The sequence below is a fragment of the Schistocerca nitens genome, chromosome 11, assembly GCF_023898315.1.
Source record: "Schistocerca nitens isolate TAMUIC-IGC-003100 chromosome 11, iqSchNite1.1, whole genome shotgun sequence".
Classification (NCBI taxonomy): Eukaryota; Metazoa; Arthropoda; class Insecta; order Orthoptera; family Acrididae; genus Schistocerca; species Schistocerca nitens.
The window spans coordinates 149,142,082-149,158,719 of NC_064624.1; the positions used below are offsets into that span (position 1 = coordinate 149,142,082).

Below are 16,638 nucleotides of genomic sequence, written 5' to 3' on the forward strand. Positions count from 1 at the left end.
TGGCAGTGCATTCGCACCTTTCCTATCCCTGTCCCCGTCCCGACTTGGCCCGACTTTGCTCGACTGCCGCTCGCTGCCGCTCGGGTCGTGGTCCATATGACGGCGCAAGCACGACAAACGTCTGCGGGACTAGACGACGCGACTAAAGAAAAAATTTATGATTACAAATCAAATTTGGAACTTTACGGTGCAGCACAACAATAGGCGCTGACGCATTTCAGGGCAGATTCGTGCTGTTTTATCGTTTTCAAAGACTTCCCGGCAAACTTCGTTAGCACATTCTCCCTCAAACTGAGTTAATTACCGCATTATCGTACCGTTGCATTAGTTTAAAATGCTTAAGAAAGCATCTTTGTCATGACAGAAAGGTAGTATGAAACGACTGCTGGCAGGATAGCGACTTAAAAAGCAAAAATGCAGGGGAGCCAAAAGTACCATTTTTATTGGCTCATATTTATTTTATTTTATTTTATTTTTGTTTTCGCACCATTACAGTAGTTTAAAATGCTTAAGGAAACGTCTTTGTCACAACAGAAGGGTAGTATGGCAAGAGGGCTGGCAGGAGTAGCGACATAAAAAGGAAAAAAAAGGAAGGTGAGCCAACAGCACCTTTTTTCTTTTTTTAATTTATTTTTTATTTATTTATTTTTTCTTTTTTTTGTTTTTTGCTTTTTTTGTTTTTTTTTATTTTTTATTTTTTTTTAACGGAAGGGTAGTATGGCGAGAGGGCTGGCAGGAGTAGCGACATAAAAAGGAAAAAAAAAGAAGGGAGAGCCAACAGCACCCGATGTTCCCAGGCGGTCACCCATTCAAGTACTAACCGGGCCCGATGTTGCTTAACTTCGGTGATCGGACGAGAACCGGTGTATTTAACATGGTATGGCCGTTGGCGCACATATACTGTAGGCGCACGGCAGAATTCGCATTCGGCTCTCCTCCCAACACACAAAATGTTAGTTTTCGGCCGCATTTGACGAAAGCACCTCCTTCCGCAACAGCGAGTTCCTCGAGGACGGCGCGGAGTGCGCGCCCGACGTCCCAGCAGAACGATTGCCGAATTGGCGGGCGCGCCGTCGCGTGTGTGAGACGCGCAGCTGCTCGTTGCACCTCCTGTCATTCGCTTGTCGCGTGCAACCTTCGACACACGCGGAAGGCGCATCTTGTCCCTGGTGTCCAGCGGGGGGCTGGCGCGCGGCCGACCGGCGTATGGTCTGTGCGGGGTGTGGCAGTGTCGTGCTGGAGGGCGCCACTGGTAGCGATGTGAGCTTCCTCGCCTCACACCGGGTGTTTGCGTAGTTGGCAGTGCATTCGCACCTTTCCTATCCCTGTCCCCGTCCCGACTTGGCCCGACTTTGCTCGACTGCCGCTCGCTGCCGCTCGGGTCGTGGTCCATATGACGGCGCAAGCACGACAAACGTCTGCGGGACTAGACGACGCGACTAAAGAAAAAATTTATGATTACAAATCAAATTTGGAACTTTACGGTGCAGCACAACAATAGGCGCTGACGCATTTCAGGGCAGATTCGTGCTGTTTTATCGTTTTCAAAGACTTCCCGGCAAACTTCGTTAGCACATTCTCCCTCAAACTGAGTTAATTACCGCATTATCGTACCGTTGCATTAGTTTAAAATGCTTAAGAAAGCATCTTTGTCATGACAGAAAGGTAGTATGAAACGACTGCTGGCAGGATAGCGACTTAAAAAGCAAAAATGCAGGGGAGCCAAAAGTACCATTTTTATTGGCTCATATTTATTTTATTTTATTTTATTTTTGTTTTCGCACCATTACAGTAGTTTAAAATGCTTAAGGAAACGTCTTTGTCACAACAGAAGGGTAGTATGGCAAGAGGGCTGGCAGGAGTAGCGACATAAAAAGGAAAAAAAAGGAAGGTGAGCCAACAGCACCTTTTTTCTTTTTTTAATTTATTTTTTATTTATTTATTTTTTCTTTTTTTTGTTTTTTGCTTTTTTTGTTTTTTTTTATTTTTTATTTTTTTTTAACGGAAGGGTAGTATGGCGAGAGGGCTGGCAGGAGTAGCGACATAAAAAGGAAAAAAAAAGAAGGGAGAGCCAACAGCACCCGATGTTCCCAGGCGGTCACCCATTCAAGTACTAACCGGGCCCGATGTTGCTTAACTTCGGTGATCGGACGAGAACCGGTGTATTTAACATGGTATGGCCGTTGGCGCACATATACTGTAGGCGCACGGCAGAATTCGCATTCGGCTCTCCTCCCAACACACAAAATGTTAGTTTTCGGCCGCATTTGACGAAAGCACCTCCTTCCGCAACAGCGAGTTCCTCGAGGACGGCGCGGAGTGCGCGCCCGACGTCCCAGCAGAACGATTGCCGAATTGGCGGGCGCGCCGTCGCGTGTGTGAGACGCGCAGCTGCTCGTTGCACCTCCTGTCATTCGCTTGTCGCGTGCAACCTTCGACACACGCGGAAGGCGCATCTCGTCCCTGGTGTCCAGCGGGGGGCTGGCGCGCGGCCGACCGGCGTATGGTCTGTGCGGGGTGTGGCAGTGTCGTGCTGGAGGGCGCCACTGGTAGCGATGTGAGCTTCCTCGCCTCACACCGGGTGTTTGCGTAGTTGGCAGTGCATTCGCACCTTTCCTATCCCTGTCCCCGTCCCGACTTGGCCCGACTTTGCTCGACTGCCGCTCGCTGCCGCTCGGGTCGTGGTCCATATGACGGCGCAAGCACGACAAACGTCTGCGGGACTAGACGACGCGACTAAAGAAAAAATTTATGATTACAAATCAAATTTGGAACTTTACGGTGCAGCACAACAATAGGCGCTGACGCATTTCAGGGCAGATTCGTGCTGTTTTATCGTTTTCAAAGACTTCCCGGCAAACTTCGTTAGCACATTCTCCCTCAAACTGAGTTAATTACCGCATTATCGTACCGTTGCATTAGTTTAAAATGCTTAAGAAAGCATCTTTGTCATGACAGAAAGGTAGTATGAAACGACTGCTGGCAGGATAGCGACTTAAAAAGCAAAAATGCAGGGGAGCCAAAAGTACCATTTTTATTGGCTCATATTTATTTTATTTTATTTTATTTTTGTTTTCGCACCATTACAGTAGTTTAAAATGCTTAAGGAAACGTCTTTGTCACAACAGAAGGGTAGTATGGCAAGAGGGCTGGCAGGAGTAGCGACATAAAAAGGAAAAAAAAGGAAGGTGAGCCAACAGCACCTTTTTTCTTTTTTTAATTTATTTTTTATTTATTTATTTTTTCTTTTTTTTGTTTTTTGCTTTTTTTGTTTTTTTTATTTTTTATTTTTTTTTAACGGAAGGGTAGTATGGCGAGAGGGCTGGCAGGAGTAGCGACATAAAAAGGAAAAAAAAAGAAGGGAGAGCCAACAGCACCCGATGTTCCCAGGCGGTCACCCATCCAAGTACTAACCGGGCCCGATGTTGCTTAACTTCGGTGATCGGACGAGAACCGGTGTATTTAACATGGTATGGCCGTTGGCGCACATGTACTGTAGGCGCACGGCAGAATTCGCATTCGGCTCTCCTCCCAACACACAAAATGTTAGTTTTCGGCCGCATTTGACGAAAGCACCTCCTTCCGCAACAGCGAGTTCCTCGAGGACGGCGCGGAGTGCGCGCCCGACGTCCCAGCAGAACGATTGCCGAATTGGCGGGCGCGCCGTCGCGTGTGTGAGACGCGCAGCTGCTCGTTGCACCTCCTGTCATTCGCTTGTCGCGTGCAACCTTCGACACACGCGGAAGGCGCATCTTGTCCCTGGTGTCCAGCGGGGGGCTGGCGCGCGGCCGACCGGCGTATGGTCTGTGCGGGGTGTGGCAGTGTCGTGCTGGAGGGCGCCACTGGTAGCGATGTGAGCTTCCTCGCCTCACACCGGGTGTTTGCGTAGTTGGCAGTGCATTCGCACCTTTCCTATCCCTGTCCCCGTCCCGACTTGGCCCGACTTTGCTCGACTGCCGCTCGCTGCCGCTCGGGTCGTGGTCCATATGACGGCGCAAGCACGACAAACGTCTGCGGGACTAGACGACGCGACTAAAGAAAAAATTTATGATTACAAATCAAATTTGGAACTTTACGGTGCAGCACAACAATAGGCGCTGACGCATTTCAGGGCAGATTCGTGCTGTTTTATCGTTTTCAAAGACTTCCCGGCAAACTTCGTTAGCACATTCTCCCTCAAACTGAGTTAATTACCGCATTATCGTACCGTTGCATTAGTTTAAAATGCTTAAGAAAGCATCTTTGTCATGACAGAAAGGTAGTATGAAACGACTGCTGGCAGGATAGCGACTTAAAAAGCAAAAATGCAGGGGAGCCAAAAGTACCATTTTTATTGGCTCATATTTATTTTATTTTATTTTATTTTTGTTTTCGCACCATTACAGTAGTTTAAAATGCTTAAGGAAACGTCTTTGTCACAACAGAAGGGTAGTATGGCAAGAGGGCTGGCAGGAGTAGCGACATAAAAAGGAAAAAAAAGGAAGGTGAGCCAACAGCACCTTTTTTCTTTTTTTAATTTATTTTTTATTTATTTATTTTTTCATTTTTTTGTTTTTTGCTTTTTTTGTTTTTTTTATTTTTTATTTTTTTTTAACGGAAGGGTAGTATGGCGAGAGGGCTGGCAGGAGTAGCGACATAAAAAGGAAAAAAAAAGAAGGGAGAGCCAACAGCACCCGATGTTCCCAGGCGGTCACCCATCCAAGTACTAACCGGGCCCGATGTTGCTTAACTTCGGTGATCGGACGAGAACCGGTGTATTTAACATGGTATGGCCGTTGGCGCACATATACTGTAGGCGCACGGCAGAATTCGCATTCGGCTCTCCTCCCAACACACAAAATGTTAGTTTTCGGCCGCATTTGACGAAAGCACCTCCTTCCGCAACAGCGAGTTCCTCGAGGACGGCGCGGAGTGCGCGCCCGACGTCCCAGCAGAACGATTGCCGAATTGGCGGGCGCGCCGTCGCGTGTGTGAGACGCGCAGCTGCTCGTTGCACCTCCTGTCATTCGCTTGTCGCGTGCAACCTTCGACACACGCGGAAGGCGCATCTTGTCCCTGGTGTCCAGCGGGGGGCTGGCGCGCGGCCGACCGGCGTATGGTCTGTGCGGGGTGTGGCAGTGTCGTGCTGGAGGGCGCCACTGGTAGCGATGTGAGCTTCCTCGCCTCACACCGGGTGTTTGCGTAGTTGGCAGTGCATTCGCACCTTTCCTATCCCTGTCCCCGTCCCGACTTGGCCCGACTTTGCTCGACTGCCGCTCGCTGCCGCTCGGGTCGTGGTCCATATGACGGCGCAAGCACGACAAACGTCTGCGGGACTAGACGACGCGACTAAAGAAAAAATTTATGATTACAAATCAAATTTGGAACTTTACGGTGCAGCACAACAATAGGCGCTGACGCATTTCAGGGCAGATTCGTGCTGTTTTATCGTTTTCAAAGACTTCCCGGCAAACTTCGTTAGCACATTCTCCCTCAAACTGAGTTAATTACCGCATTATCGTACCGTTGCATTAGTTTAAAATGCTTAAGAAAGCATCTTTGTCATGACAGAAAGGTAGTATGAAACGACTGCTGGCAGGATAGCGACTTAAAAAGCAAAAATGCAGGGGAGCCAAAAGTACCATTTTTATTGGCTCATATTTATTTTATTTTATTTTATTTTTGTTTTCGCACCATTACAGTAGTTTAAAATGCTTAAGGAAACGTCTTTGTCACAACAGAAGGGTAGTATGGCAAGAGGGCTGGCAGGAGTAGCGACATAAAAAGGAAAAAAAAGGAAGGTGAGCCAACAGCACCTTTTTTCTTTTTTTAATTTATTTTTTATTTATTTATTTTTTCTTTTTTTTGTTTTTTGCTTTTTTTGTTTTTTTATTTTTTATTTTTTTTTAACGGAAGGGTAGTATGGCGAGAGGGCTGGCAGGAGTAGCGACATAAAAAGGAAAAAAAAAGAAGGGAGAGCCAACAGCACCCGATGTTCCCAGGCGGTCACCCATCCAAGTACTAACCGGGCCCGATGTTGCTTAACTTCGGTGATCGGACGAGAACCGGTGTATTTAACATGGTATGGCCGTTGGCGCACATGTACTGTAGGCGCACGGCAGAATTCGCATTCGGCTCTCCTCCCAACACACAAAATGTTAGTTTTCGGCCGCATTTGACGAAAGCACCTCCTTCCGCAACAGCGAGTTCCTCGAGGACGGCGCGGAGTGCGCGCCCGACGTCCCAGCAGAACGATTGCCGAATTGGCGGGCGCGCCGTCGCGTGTGTGAGACGCGCAGCTGCTCGTTGCACCTCCTGTCATTCGCTTGTCGCGTGCAACCTTCGACACACGCGGAAGGCGCATCTTGTCCCTGGTGTCCAGCGGGGGGCTGGCGCGCGGCCGACCGGCGTATGGTCTGTGCGGGGTGTGGCAGTGTCGTGCTGGAGGGCGCCACTGGTAGCGATGTGAGCTTCCTCGCCTCACACCGGGTGTTTGCGTAGTTGGCAGTGCATTCGCACCTTTCCTATCCCTGTCCCCGTCCCGACTTGGCCCGACTTTGCTCGACTGCCGCTCGCTGCCGCTCGGGTCGTGGTCCATATGACGGCGCAAGCACGACAAACGTCTGCGGGACTAGACGACGCGACTAAAGAAAAAATTTATGATTACAAATCAAATTTGGAACTTTACGGTGCAGCACAACAATAGGCGCTGACGCATTTCAGGGCAGATTCGTGCTGTTTTATCGTTTTCAAAGACTTCCCGGCAAACTTCGTTAGCACATTCTCCCTCAAACTGAGTTAATTACCGCATTATCGTACCGTTGCATTAGTTTAAAATGCTTAAGAAAGCATCTTTGTCATGACAGAAAGGTAGTATGAAACGACTGCTGGCAGGATAGCGACTTAAAAAGCAAAAATGCAGGGGAGCCAAAAGTACCATTTTTATTGGCTCATATTTATTTTATTTTATTTTATTTTTGTTTTCGCACCATTACAGTAGTTTAAAATGCTTAAGGAAACGTCTTTGTCACAACAGAAGGGTAGTATGGCAAGAGGGCTGGCAGGAGTAGCGACATAAAAAGGAAAAAAAAGGAAGGTGAGCCAACAGCACCTTTTTTCTTTTTTTAATTTATTTTTTATTTATTTATTTTTTCTTTTTTTTGTTTTTTGCTTTTTTTGTTTTTTTTATTTTTTATTTTTTTTTAACGGAAGGGTAGTATGGCGAGAGGGCTGGCAGGAGTAGCGACATAAAAAGGAAAAAAAAAGAAGGGAGAGCCAACAGCACCCGATGTTCCCAGGCGGTCACCCATCCAAGTACTAACCGGGCCCGATGTTGCTTAACTTCGGTGATCGGACGAGAACCGGTGTATTTAACATGGTATGGCCGTTGGCGCACATATACTGTAGGCGCACGGCAGAATTCGCATTCGGCTCTCCTCCCAACACACAAAATGTTAGTTTTCGGCCGCATTTGACGAAAGCACCTCCTTCCGCAACAGCGAGTTCCTCGAGGACGGCGCGGAGTGCGCGCCCGACGTCCCAGCAGAACGATTGCCGAATTGGCGGGCGCGCCGTCGCGTGTGTGAGACGCGCAGCTGCTCGTTGCACCTCCTGTCATTCGCTTGTCGCGTGCAACCTTCGACACACGCGGAAGGCGCATCTTGTCCCTGGTGTCCAGCGGGGGGCTGGCGCGCGGCCGACCGGCGTATGGTCTGTGCGGGGTGTGGCAGTGTCGTGCTGGAGGGCGCCACTGGTAGCGATGTGAGCTTCCTCGCCTCACACCGGGTGTTTGCGTAGTTGGCAGTGCATTCGCACCTTTCCTATCCCTGTCCCCGTCCCGACTTGGCCCGACTTTGCTCGACTGCCGCTCGCTGCCGCTCGGGTCGTGGTCCATATGACGGCGCAAGCACGACAAACGTCTGCGGGACTAGACGACGCGACTAAAGAAAAAATTTATGATTACAAATCAAATTTGGAACTTTACGGTGCAGCACAACAATAGGCGCTGACGCATTTCAGGGCAGATTCGTGCTGTTTTATCGTTTTCAAAGACTTCCCGGCAAACTTCGTTAGCACATTCTCCCTCAAACTGAGTTAATTACCGCATTATCGTACCGTTGCATTAGTTTAAAATGCTTAAGAAAGCATCTTTGTCATGACAGAAAGGTAGTATGAAACGACTGCTGGCAGGATAGCGACTTAAAAAGCAAAAATGCAGGGGAGCCAAAAGTACCATTTTTATTGGCTCATATTTATTTTATTTTATTTTATTTTTGTTTTCGCACCATTACAGTAGTTTAAAATGCTTAAGGAAACGTCTTTGTCACAACAGAAGGGTAGTATGGCAAGAGGGCTGGCAGGAGTAGCGACATAAAAAGGAAAAAAAAGGAAGGTGAGCCAACAGCACCTTTTTTCTTTTTTTAATTTATTTTTTATTTATTTATTTTTTCTTTTTTTTGTTTTTTGCTTTTTTTGTTTTTTTATTTTTTATTTTTTTTTAACGGAAGGGTAGTATGGCGAGAGGGCTGGCAGGAGTAGCGACATAAAAAGGAAAAAAAAAGAAGGGAGAGCCAACAGCACCCGATGTTCCCAGGCGGTCACCCATCCAAGTACTAACCGGGCCCGATGTTGCTTAACTTCGGTGATCGGACGAGAACCGGTGTATTTAACATGGTATGGCCGTTGGCGCACATGTACTGTAGGCGCACGGCAGAATTCGCATTCGGCTCTCCTCCCAACACACAAAATGTTAGTTTTCGGCCGCATTTGACGAAAGCACCTCCTTCCGCAACAGCGAGTTCCTCGAGGACGGCGCGGAGTGCGCGCCCGACGTCCCAGCAGAACGATTGCCGAATTGGCGGGCGCGCCGTCGCGTGTGTGAGACGCGCAGCTGCTCGTTGCACCTCCTGTCATTCGCTTGTCGCGTGCAACCTTCGACACACGCGGAAGGCGCATCTTGTCCCTGGTGTCCAGCGGGGGGCTGGCGCGCGGCCGACCGGCGTATGGTCTGTGCGGGGTGTGGCAGTGTCGTGCTGGAGGGCGCCACTGGTAGCGATGTGAGCTTCCTCGCCTCACACCGGGTGTTTGCGTAGTTGGCAGTGCATTCGCACCTTTCCTATCCCTGTCCCCGTCCCGACTTGGCCCGACTTTGCTCGACTGCCGCTCGCTGCCGCTCGGGTCGTGGTCCATATGACGGCGCAAGCACGACAAACGTCTGCGGGACTAGACGACGCGACTAAAGAAAAAATTTATGATTACAAATCAAATTTGGAACTTTACGGTGCAGCACAACAATAGGCGCTGACGCATTTCAGGGCAGATTCGTGCTGTTTTATCGTTTTCAAAGACTTCCCGGCAAACTTCGTTAGCACATTCTCCCTCAAACTGAGTTAATTACCGCATTATCGTACCGTTGCATTAGTTTAAAATGCTTAAGAAAGCATCTTTGTCATGACAGAAAGGTAGTATGAAACGACTGCTGGCAGGATAGCGACTTAAAAAGCAAAAATGCAGGGGAGCCAAAAGTACCATTTTTATTGGCTCATATTTATTTTATTTTATTTTATTTTTGTTTTCGCACCATTACAGTAGTTTAAAATGCTTAAGGAAACGTCTTTGTCACAACAGAAGGGTAGTATGGCAAGAGGGCTGGCAGGAGTAGCGACATAAAAAGGAAAAAAAAAGGAAGGTGAGCCAACAGCACCTTTTTTCTTTTTTTAATTTATTTTTTATTTATTTATTTTTTCATTTTTTTGTTTTTTGCTTTTTTTGTTTTTTTTATTTTTTATTTTTTTTTAACGGAAGGGTAGTATGGCGAGAGGGCTGGCAGGAGTAGCGACATAAAAAGGAAAAAAAAAGAAGGGAGAGCCAACAGCACCCGATGTTCCCAGGCGGTCACCCATCCAAGTACTAACCGGGCCCGATGTTGCTTAACTTCGGTGATCGGACGAGAACCGGTGTATTTAACATGGTATGGCCGTTGGCGCACATATACTGTAGGCGCACGGCAGAATTCGCATTCGGCTCTCCTCCCAACACACAAAATGTTAGTTTTCGGCCGCATTTGACGAAAGCACCTCCTTCCGCAACAGCGAGTTCCTCGAGGACGGCGCGGAGTGCGCGCCCGACGTCCCAGCAGAACGATTGCCGAATTGGCGGGCGCGCCGTCGCGTGTGTGAGACGCGCAGCTGCTCGTTGCACCTCCTGTCATTCGCTTGTCGCGTGCAACCTTCGACACACGCGGAAGGCGCATCTTGTCCCTGGTGTCCAGCGGGGGGCTGGCGCGCGGCCGACCGGCGTATGGTCTGTGCGGGGTGTGGCAGTGTCGTGCTGGAGGGCGCCACTGGTAGCGATGTGAGCTTCCTCGCCTCACACCGGGTGTTTGCGTAGTTGGCAGTGCATTCGCACCTTTCCTATCCCTGTCCCCGTCCCGACTTGGCCCGACTTTGCTCGACTGCCGCTCGCTGCCGCTCGGGTCGTGGTCCATATGACGGCGCAAGCACGACAAACGTCTGCGGGACTAGACGACGCGACTAAAGAAAAAATTTATGATTACAAATCAAATTTGGAACTTTACGGTGCAGCACAACAATAGGCGCTGACGCATTTCAGGGCAGATTCGTGCTGTTTTATCGTTTTCAAAGACTTCCCGGCAAACTTCGTTAGCACATTCTCCCTCAAACTGAGTTAATTACCGCATTATCGTACCGTTGCATTAGTTTAAAATGCTTAAGAAAGCATCTTTGTCATGACAGAAAGGTAGTATGAAACGACTGCTGGCAGGATAGCGACTTAAAAAGCAAAAATGCAGGGGAGCCAAAAGTACCATTTTTATTGGCTCATATTTATTTTATTTTATTTTATTTTTGTTTTCGCACCATTACAGTAGTTTAAAATGCTTAAGGAAACGTCTTTGTCACAACAGAAGGGTAGTATGGCAAGAGGGCTGGCAGGAGTAGCGACATAAAAAGGAAAAAAAAGGAAGGTGAGCCAACAGCACCTTTTTTCTTTTTTTTAATTTATTTTTTATTTATTTATTTTTTCATTTTTTGTTTTTTGCTTTTTTTGTTTTTTTTATTTTTTATTTTTTTTAACGGAAGGGTAGTATGGCGAGAGGACTGGCAGGAGTAGCGACATAAAAAGGAAAAAAAAAGAAGGGAGAGCCAACAGCACCCGATGTTCCCAGGCGGTCACCCATTCAAGTACTAACCGGGCCCGATGTTGCTTAACTTCGGTGATCGGACGAGAACCGGTGTATTTAACATGGTATGGCCGTTGGCGCACATATACTGTAGGCGCACGGCAGAATTCGCATTCGGCTCTCCTCCCAACACACAAAATGTTAGTTTTCGGCCGCATTTGACGAAAGCACCTCCTTCCGCAACAGCGAGTTCCTCGAGGACGGCGCGGAGTGCGCGCCCGACGTCCCAGCAGAACGATTGCCGAATTGGCGGGCGCGCCGTCGCGTGTGTGAGACGCGCAGCTGCTCGTTGCACCTCCTGTCATTCGCTTGTCGCGTGCAACCTTCGACACACGCGGAAGGCGCATCTTGTCCCTGGTGTCCAGCGGGGGGCTGGCGCGCGGCCGACCGGCGTATGGTCTGTGCGGGGTGTGGCAGTGTCGTGCTGGAGGGCGCCACTGGTAGCGATGTGAGCTTCCTCGCCTCACACCGGGTGTTTGCGTAGTTGGCAGTGCATTCGCACCTTTCCTATCCCTGTCCCCGTCCCGACTTGGCCCGACTTTGCTCGACTGCCGCTCGCTGCCGCTCGGGTCGTGGTCCATATGACGGCGCAAGCACGACAAACGTCTGCGGGACTAGACGACGCGACTAAAGAAAAAATTTATGATTACAAATCAAATTTGGAACTTTACGGTGCAGCACAACAATAGGCGCTGACGCATTTCAGGGCAGATTCGTGCTGTTTTATCGTTTTCAAAGACTTCCCGGCAAACTTCGTTAGCACATTCTCCCTCAAACTGAGTTAATTACCGCATTATCGTACCGTTGCATTAGTTTAAAATGCTTAAGAAAGCATCTTTGTCATGACAGAAAGGTAGTATGAAACGACTGCTGGCAGGATAGCGACTTAAAAAGCAAAAATGCAGGGGAGCCAAAAGTACCATTTTTATTGGCTCATATTTATTTTATTTTATTTTATTTTTGTTTTCGCACCATTACAGTAGTTTAAAATGCTTAAGGAAACGTCTTTGTCACAACAGAAGGGTAGTATGGCAAGAGGGCTGGCAGGAGTAGCGACATAAAAAGGAAAAAAAAGGAAGGTGAGCCAACAGCACCTTTTTTCTTTTTTTAATTTATTTTTTATTTATTTATTTTTTCTTTTTTTTGTTTTTTGCTTTTTTTGTTTTTTTATTTTTTATTTTTTTTTAACGGAAGGGTAGTATGGCGAGAGGGCTGGCAGGAGTAGCGACATAAAAAGGAAAAAAAAAGAAGGGAGAGCCAACAGCACCCGATGTTCCCAGGCGGTCACCCATCCAAGTACTAACCGGGCCCGATGTTGCTTAACTTCGGTGATCGGACGAGAACCGGTGTATTTAACATGGTATGGCCGTTGGCGCACATGTACTGTAGGCGCACGGCAGAATTCGCATTCGGCTCTCCTCCCAACACACAAAATGTTAGTTTTCGGCCGCATTTGACGAAAGCACCTCCTTCCGCAACAGCGAGTTCCTCGAGGACGGCGCGGAGTGCGCGCCCGACGTCCCAGCAGAACGATTGCCGAATTGGCGGGCGCGCCGTCGCGTGTGTGAGACGCGCAGCTGCTCGTTGCACCTCCTGTCATTCGCTTGTCGCGTGCAACCTTCGACACACGCGGAAGGCGCATCTTGTCCCTGGTGTCCAGCGGGGGGCTGGCGCGCGGCCGACCGGCGTATGGTCTGTGCGGGGTGTGGCAGTGTCGTGCTGGAGGGCGCCACTGGTAGCGATGTGAGCTTCCTCGCCTCACACCGGGTGTTTGCGTAGTTGGCAGTGCATTCGCACCTTTCCTATCCCTGTCCCCGTCCCGACTTGGCCCGACTTTGCTCGACTGCCGCTCGCTGCCGCTCGGGTCGTGGTCCATATGACGGCGCAAGCACGACAAACGTCTGCGGGACTAGACGACGCGACTAAAGAAAAAATTTATGATTACAAATCAAATTTGGAACTTTACGGTGCAGCACAACAATAGGCGCTGACGCATTTCAGGGCAGATTCGTGCTGTTTTATCGTTTTCAAAGACTTCCCGGCAAACTTCGTTAGCACATTCTCCCTCAAACTGAGTTAATTACCGCATTATCGTACCGTTGCATTAGTTTAAAATGCTTAAGAAAGCATCTTTGTCATGACAGAAAGGTAGTATGAAACGACTGCTGGCAGGATAGCGACTTAAAAAGCAAAAATGCAGGGGAGCCAAAAGTACCATTTTTATTGGCTCATATTTATTTTATTTTATTTTATTTTTGTTTTCGCACCATTACAGTAGTTTAAAATGCTTAAGGAAACGTCTTTGTCACAACAGAAGGGTAGTATGGCAAGAGGGCTGGCAGGAGTAGCGACATAAAAAGGAAAAAAAAAGGAAGGTGAGCCAACAGCACCTTTTTTCTTTTTTTAATTTATTTTTTATTTATTTATTTTTTCATTTTTTTGTTTTTTGCTTTTTTTGTTTTTTTTATTTTTTATTTTTTTTTAACGGAAGGGTAGTATGGCGAGAGGGCTGGCAGGAGTAGCGACATAAAAAGGAAAAAAAAAGAAGGGAGAGCCAACAGCACCCGATGTTCCCAGGCGGTCACCCATCCAAGTACTAACCGGGCCCGATGTTGCTTAACTTCGGTGATCGGACGAGAACCGGTGTATTTAACATGGTATGGCCGTTGGCGCACATATACTGTAGGCGCACGGCAGAATTCGCATTCGGCTCTCCTCCCAACACACAAAATGTTAGTTTTCGGCCGCATTTGACGAAAGCACCTCCTTCCGCAACAGCGAGTTCCTCGAGGACGGCGCGGAGTGCGCGCCCGACGTCCCAGCAGAACGATTGCCGAATTGGCGGGCGCGCCGTCGCGTGTGTGAGACGCGCAGCTGCTCGTTGCACCTCCTGTCATTCGCTTGTCGCGTGCAACCTTCGACACACGCGGAAGGCGCATCTTGTCCCTGGTGTCCAGCGGGGGGCTGGCGCGCGGCCGACCGGCGTATGGTCTGTGCGGGGTGTGGCAGTGTCGTGCTGGAGGGCGCCACTGGTAGCGATGTGAGCTTCCTCGCCTCACACCGGGTGTTTGCGTAGTTGGCAGTGCATTCGCACCTTTCCTATCCCTGTCCCCGTCCCGACTTGGCCCGACTTTGCTCGACTGCCGCTCGCTGCCGCTCGGGTCGTGGTCCATATGACGGCGCAAGCACGACAAACGTCTGCGGGACTAGACGACGCGACTAAAGAAAAAATTTATGATTACAAATCAAATTTGGAACTTTACGGTGCAGCACAACAATAGGCGCTGACGCATTTCAGGGCAGATTCGTGCTGTTTTATCGTTTTCAAAGACTTCCCGGCAAACTTCGTTAGCACATTCTCCCTCAAACTGAGTTAATTACCGCATTATCGTACCGTTGCATTAGTTTAAAATGCTTAAGAAAGCATCTTTGTCATGACAGAAAGGTAGTATGAAACGACTGCTGGCAGGATAGCGACTTAAAAAGCAAAAATGCAGGGGAGCCAAAAGTACCATTTTTATTGGCTCATATTTATTTTATTTTATTTTATTTTTGTTTTCGCACCATTACAGTAGTTTAAAATGCTTAAGGAAACGTCTTTGTCACAACAGAAGGGTAGTATGGCAAGAGGGCTGGCAGGAGTAGCGACATAAAAAGGAAAAAAAAAGGAAGGTGAGCCAACAGCACCTTTTTTCTTTTTTTAATTTATTTTTTATTTATTTATTTTTTCATTTTTTTGTTTTTTGCTTTTTTTGTTTTTTTTATTTTTTATTTTTTTTTAACGGAAGGGTAGTATGGCGAGAGGGCTGGCAGGAGTAGCGACATAAAAAGGAAAAAAAAAGAAGGGAGAGCCAACAGCACCCGATGTTCCCAGGCGGTCACCCATCCAAGTACTAACCGGGCCCGATGTTGCTTAACTTCGGTGATCGGACGAGAACCGGTGTATTTAACATGGTATGGCCGTTGGCGCACATATACTGTAGGCGCACGGCAGAATTCGCATTCGGCTCTCCTCCCAACACACAAAATGTTAGTTTTCGGCCGCATTTGACGAAAGCACCTCCTTCCGCAACAGCGAGTTCCTCGAGGACGGCGCGGAGTGCGCGCCCGACGTCCCAGCAGAACGATTGCCGAATTGGCGGGCGCGCCGTCGCGTGTGTGAGACGCGCAGCTGCTCGTTGCACCTCCTGTCATTCGCTTGTCGCGTGCAACCTTCGACACACGCGGAAGGCGCATCTTGTCCCTGGTGTCCAGCGGGGGGCTGGCGCGCGGCCGACCGGCGTATGGTCTGTGCGGGGTGTGGCAGTGTCGTGCTGGAGGGCGCCACTGGTAGCGATGTGAGCTTCCTCGCCTCACACCGGGTGTTTGCGTAGTTGGCAGTGCATTCGCACCTTTCCTATCCCTGTCCCCGTCCCGACTTGGCCCGACTTTGCTCGACTGCCGCTCGCTGCCGCTCGGGTCGTGGTCCATATGACGGCGCAAGCACGACAAACGTCTGCGGGACTAGACGACGCGACTAAAGAAAAAATTTATGATTACAAATCAAATTTGGAACTTTACGGTGCAGCACAACAATAGGCGCTGACGCATTTCAGGGCAGATTCGTGCTGTTTTATCGTTTTCAAAGACTTCCCGGCAAACTTCGTTAGCACATTCTCCCTCAAACTGAGTTAATTACCGCATTATCGTACCGTTGCATTAGTTTAAAATGCTTAAGAAAGCATCTTTGTCATGACAGAAAGGTAGTATGAAACGACTGCTGGCAGGATAGCGACTTAAAAAGCAAAAATGCAGGGGAGCCAAAAGTACCATTTTTATTGGCTCATATTTATTTTATTTTATTTTATTTTTGTTTTCGCACCATTACAGTAGTTTAAAATGCTTAAGGAAACGTCTTTGTCACAACAGAAGGGTAGTATGGCAAGAGGGCTGGCAGGAGTAGCGACATAAAAAGGAAAAAAAAGGAAGGTGAGCCAACAGCACCTTTTTTCTTTTTTTTAATTTATTTTTTATTTATTTATTTTTTCATTTTTTGTTTTTTGCTTTTTTTGTTTTTTTTATTTTTTATTTTTTTTAACGGAAGGGTAGTATGGCGAGAGGACTGGCAGGAGTAGCGACATAAAAAGGAAAAAAAAAGAAGGGAGAGCCAACAGCACCCGATGTTCCCAGGCGGTCACCCATTCAAGTACTAACCGGGCCCGATGTTGCTTAACTTCGGTGATCGGACGAGAACCGGTGTATTTAACATGGTATGGCCGTTGGCGCACATATACTGTAGGCGCACGGCAGAATTCGCATTCGGCTCTCCTCCCAACACACAAAATGTTAGTTTTCGGCCGCATTTGACGAAAGCACCTCCTTCCGCAACAGCGAGTTCCTCGAGGACGGCGCGGAGTGCGCGCCCGACGTCCCAGCAGAACGATTGCCGAATTGGCGGGCGCGCCGTCGCGTGTGTGAGA

The 16,638-nt window shown here is 48.4% G+C and overlaps 13 non-coding genes across 13 annotated transcripts; all 13 read right to left on the minus strand.

Moving 5' to 3' along the window:
- Positions 1-772: 772 nt before the first annotated feature.
- LOC126213938 (5S ribosomal RNA) lies at positions 773-891 on the minus strand. The gene has a single exon (XR_007541572.1). It is a non-coding gene; the product is annotated as a 5S ribosomal RNA (ribosomal RNA).
- A 1,178-nt stretch (positions 892-2,069) lies between these two features.
- LOC126213941 (5S ribosomal RNA) lies at positions 2,070-2,188 on the minus strand. The gene has a single exon (XR_007541573.1). It is a non-coding gene; the product is annotated as a 5S ribosomal RNA (ribosomal RNA).
- Positions 2,189-3,365: 1,177 nt separating this feature from the next.
- LOC126213679 (5S ribosomal RNA) lies at positions 3,366-3,484 on the minus strand. The gene has a single exon (XR_007541337.1). It is a non-coding gene; the product is annotated as a 5S ribosomal RNA (ribosomal RNA).
- A 1,177-nt stretch (positions 3,485-4,661) lies between these two features.
- On the minus strand, positions 4,662-4,780 carry LOC126213680 (5S ribosomal RNA). The gene has a single exon (XR_007541338.1). It is a non-coding gene; the product is annotated as a 5S ribosomal RNA (ribosomal RNA).
- Positions 4,781-5,956: 1,176 nt separating this feature from the next.
- On the minus strand, positions 5,957-6,075 carry LOC126213681 (5S ribosomal RNA). The gene has a single exon (XR_007541339.1). It is a non-coding gene; the product is annotated as a 5S ribosomal RNA (ribosomal RNA).
- A 1,177-nt stretch (positions 6,076-7,252) lies between these two features.
- LOC126213682 (5S ribosomal RNA) lies at positions 7,253-7,371 on the minus strand. Its single transcript, XR_007541340.1, has one exon. It is a non-coding gene; the product is annotated as a 5S ribosomal RNA (ribosomal RNA).
- A 1,176-nt stretch (positions 7,372-8,547) lies between these two features.
- Positions 8,548-8,666, minus strand: LOC126213683 (5S ribosomal RNA). Its single transcript, XR_007541341.1, has one exon. It is a non-coding gene; the product is annotated as a 5S ribosomal RNA (ribosomal RNA).
- Positions 8,667-9,844: 1,178 nt separating this feature from the next.
- On the minus strand, positions 9,845-9,963 carry LOC126213684 (5S ribosomal RNA). Its single transcript, XR_007541342.1, has one exon. It is a non-coding gene; the product is annotated as a 5S ribosomal RNA (ribosomal RNA).
- A 1,176-nt stretch (positions 9,964-11,139) lies between these two features.
- LOC126213942 (5S ribosomal RNA) lies at positions 11,140-11,258 on the minus strand. The gene has a single exon (XR_007541574.1). It is a non-coding gene; the product is annotated as a 5S ribosomal RNA (ribosomal RNA).
- Positions 11,259-12,434: 1,176 nt separating this feature from the next.
- LOC126213686 (5S ribosomal RNA) lies at positions 12,435-12,553 on the minus strand. The gene has a single exon (XR_007541343.1). It is a non-coding gene; the product is annotated as a 5S ribosomal RNA (ribosomal RNA).
- A 1,178-nt stretch (positions 12,554-13,731) lies between these two features.
- Positions 13,732-13,850, minus strand: LOC126213687 (5S ribosomal RNA). The gene has a single exon (XR_007541344.1). It is a non-coding gene; the product is annotated as a 5S ribosomal RNA (ribosomal RNA).
- Positions 13,851-15,028: 1,178 nt separating this feature from the next.
- Positions 15,029-15,147, minus strand: LOC126213688 (5S ribosomal RNA). Its single transcript, XR_007541345.1, has one exon. It is a non-coding gene; the product is annotated as a 5S ribosomal RNA (ribosomal RNA).
- A 1,176-nt stretch (positions 15,148-16,323) lies between these two features.
- On the minus strand, positions 16,324-16,442 carry LOC126213943 (5S ribosomal RNA). Its single transcript, XR_007541575.1, has one exon. It is a non-coding gene; the product is annotated as a 5S ribosomal RNA (ribosomal RNA).
- Between the last annotated feature and the right edge of the window lie 196 nt (positions 16,443-16,638).